The sequence below is a fragment of the Notothenia coriiceps genome, unplaced genomic scaffold, assembly GCF_000735185.1.
Source record: "Notothenia coriiceps isolate Sejong01 unplaced genomic scaffold, NC01 NC01_scaffold00008047, whole genome shotgun sequence".
NCBI lineage: Eukaryota > Metazoa > Chordata > Actinopteri > Perciformes > Nototheniidae > Notothenia > Notothenia coriiceps.
In genome coordinates, this window is record NW_011340748.1 from 253,831 (window position 1) to 257,736 (window position 3,906).

Genomic DNA, 3,906 nt, shown 5'->3' on the forward strand with positions numbered 1-3,906 from the left:
ATGTTCATTATTAACAATCAAGTCGCCCCTGAAGTCAATCCAAGGAAATCTACTGTTTCCATTCATCCCTTCATGTGTCTTTACTTGTGTCATTGCTGCACCCCCCCCCCCCCACCCCTGTGCCACACCACTTAAAATAACATGACCAGCCCAGAAACATTGCCCCATGTTCTTCTACGAGAGGCAGGGGAAGAGGATGTAGCCGCTGTCAGCAGTTACTGGAGGGCAGAAACCCCATACTCAAATCCCAGAGTGGGATTATGATATAAAAATCAATCAACCCCCTTGTCCCACCGCGGTGAATCAACGGTGATGGCATGACCTAGTTGGATGGATCTAATCTAAGCAGCGACTGACGCCACAAGGACAAAAGGGATCTCAGTGGGGAATAACAAAATACACTCATTAGATAAATATAACAGATGATAACAAATAAAGCAGCAACTCTCTGTTTGATTTCCTCTTTTAAAATCCCTCTACCTCTCATGTGACCTTCTGTCTATCCCTCTCCCCCACCTTCTGTCTATTTCATGTTCTCTCTACTCTATTTGTAATTTTTGTCAATCTTGTTATTTCAGTGTTGGTTTCTAGTTAAAAACAAATGTGTGTAATCCAAGAGGCAGGTCATTATATTTCCTGAAATGCAGCTTCCTCCATTCCTCCATTCTCTGAGAGTCTATTAGTAACACAAGCTCATATAAACAACAAAACATGTTTCTTTCCTTTCTTTCTTTTCTATGTCATTTCCATTGGATATTTCTTTATAACACGCACACACACAGAAACACACACAACGCAGCGTGTGTCCTGTCACTCTGTTAGGCTGTGAGGTCCAGACAGATTGGATGTTCTGGCAAGTCACTGTGTCTGAAAGCCAGCACCAGGCAGATATTTCTTTCTATGGTGGCTGTGTGTGTGTGTGTGTGTGTGTGTGTGTGTGTGCGTGCGTGCGTGCGTGCGTGCGTGCGTGTGTGTGTGTGTGTGTGTGTGCGTGCGTGCGTGCGTGCGTGCGTGCGTGTGTGTGTGTGTGTGTGTGTATGTGTGTGTGTCTGTCTGTCTGCTTGGTTTCCATGTGTGTGAATGTTGACTGCACCCAATTGATCTCATCCACAGGAGTCCAAGAGAGGAGACAGGAAAACAGAGGGGATGAGAGTGGAGAGCACATATCACATAAAGCTAAAGCATTACGCCCTGTTTGTTTCCTCCTTTTCCAACCTGTTGGTTTATGTGACTGTTTAACATAATACTAAACAGACACGTACAGTCAATGCAATTATCTGACGGCCAATAAGCCAACATCGAGCAATGGGTATCACTGCTAAATAAATACCCTTGTATTAAACCTTTTACTTTTTATCTAAGAGGTAAAAAGGTTATGAGACTCTTAATCTAAGGGTGATGGGTTCAAGCCCAACTTTGACCGTAGTAGTTATCCTTCCCCTAAGTCAGATATATCATGCCTTCTCTTTAGGGATCAAATAATAATGTATTCACGTTCCATCCCCCAGCTCCTGCTTTTGTTCACAGATTAATTTGTAACTTATGTATATACCAAAATACTTCCGAAATGTACTTTTACGTTCAAAAGCATTAGCATTTTTGATAGCAAAATAGCCCAGTTAGCTCAGAAGGTAGAACATGAGACTCTCTATCTAAGTGTTGTTGGTTCGAGTCCCACATCACATGTACAAATGAATGTATCATTTGAAGCAACTTTTTTTGCAATATCGGTTCAGTGTCATAAATCAACTTAACTCTTCAAAGTAGTCCACAGTATCTTACAAAATATATACATATTATTTGAAAATACATTCATGTGGTCAGAGCCGTGACATTTAGGTGGCTTTAATCTGTTGAACCATAAGTGTTAGCTTCTTGTTTTGGGTTCCATTTTGGTACTGTGATAAAAGCATTTCTCTTTCATCCAAATCATTTATCATCTCATGTATCATGTGTTGTCTGCCTTAATTAAAAGCAGGTCCCATTCACCTGAGGCTGATTCATTAGCGTCTCTCCATTTTCCAGGGCTTTTCATCAAATCTGTCATTTTCTGTCATCAAGTCTACACTTTCATTTCCTCATCTTTCTTTATCTGTAAGCAACCACTCTTTTCTTTAGCTCAGTCTTTCACGGTTATGCCAAACTCTGTTGCCTCTCCTCTTAACTTGATCACAGAGTATCTTTTATCTTTCCCACCTTCAGCTCACTTTAGAAGACTCCTGGGAATATTTATCTCTGAAAGAAGCCGATTGGCCGATTGATTGAACACTTGCTTCAGATCAAAGTCTGTGAATAAAAAATAATAAGGAAATTCATGGTGACTTGTGGTCGTCAAAAAAACATTACAAAACACAACTTTGTATTTTTAATAAGTGTATTATTGAGTTGTTAATGATTTTTTCTTTTGCCTTTCTTATAACTTAGTTTCTGATCTTGACCAAAGGGGGAACAAACCCTGAAACAACAGGTGTGTCACAAAACAAATGTTTATCATCTCATCTAGCTGTAGGCAAGTGAGCAAATACATATATTTCCAGAAATGTCAAACTGTTCCATTAAGGTAGTATTACTGTCATATTTCATTTTCCACAAGTTTTGAGATTTAAAGAAGCTATATCTTTGACAAAAGGTTGCTTTTCCACTTTTAAGCCGCAGTTCAGTTAAAGGTGGGGTTGGTCATTTTGGAGAAACCAGCTTGAGTGCGCTAGAATTTGAAAATACACAGCCGGAACAAATCTGCCACTTCCTTACAGAGCCCCTCCTCCAACACACACGAACGCGCACATGACCAATGAGGGCACGAGATAAGTTTGTGCACAGATGGAAGGCTGACAGGCAGGTAGGCCATCCAGTTATTTTAGTCGGGCCGGCTCAGATGATTGGTCGTGCTTTTTAGCGCTACGGCTTCCAGACATACATTTTTGTATGGATTTTTTGTCAAAGCACTTCAGATATTTATTGCCATCGGGATGTTAAGAGCATTCCATGGAATATAACAAACTGAAGACTGCCAAGGCACACATAAGTAAGAGGACGGGAAGGCGAAAGAACGTGGGTAGAGATTGATAACATATTTAGTAAAGGAGAGTAGAGAATGAAAATAGACGTACGAGAAAAACAAACGAGCTGCCGAGTCCTCCTCATAACTTACTAGGCAGGTAAGGAAGTAGTAATTATTACAAGGGTAGAGACGACACGTCATAAAGGGGTAAAGGAGAAGATTAGTAGAGAGAAGTGAAAGAATAAAGGACTCAAAAATGGAATGGGAAAATAAAGGAGAGTTCGTCAAACGTGGAATCACAGGATAGATGGAGCGGTGACGAGGAACAAAAAGACAGCGGACTCGTTCGATAGAGTCCCGAGCAGTTCGAGATTAAGTCAATGCAGTGTTGAGGACAATAGCTAGGTTAATGTGAGACGTGACAATGCTAGTATGAGGTGCGGCGGGCCGTGAAGACATGGGTTGATGCTGTTATAACTAACGGTCAACGTTGGACAGTACTAAACAATAGCCAGTCTCACTATGTGGTGTCCTTCCGCCCTTTGCGGTTGGGACGAAAAAAGATGATAAATAAATAGGAGAAAGAAGAGAGTAAAAGATGTACGAAGAAAAATACGAGATGTGGTACAAAAGACATTAGAACGTCCTTGTCAATTCACGATATATCACAAAAAAAGTTAGGAGTGAACACTATAATTAAGGAACAAAAAAAAATAACCCTTCCAAAACCATACGTTTAGGACACAATGTACGAATTTTAGGAAAACTTCTATGTTCCACGAGAAGTCCCGAAGAGAATCAGAATTAGGTCTAGAAAGTAGTAGCCAGTCTCCCGGGACTATCTATAGGCTTTACCCCTATGGTCGTTTCAACTTTACAAAGGAAGTTTCCACCCCTATCCATTC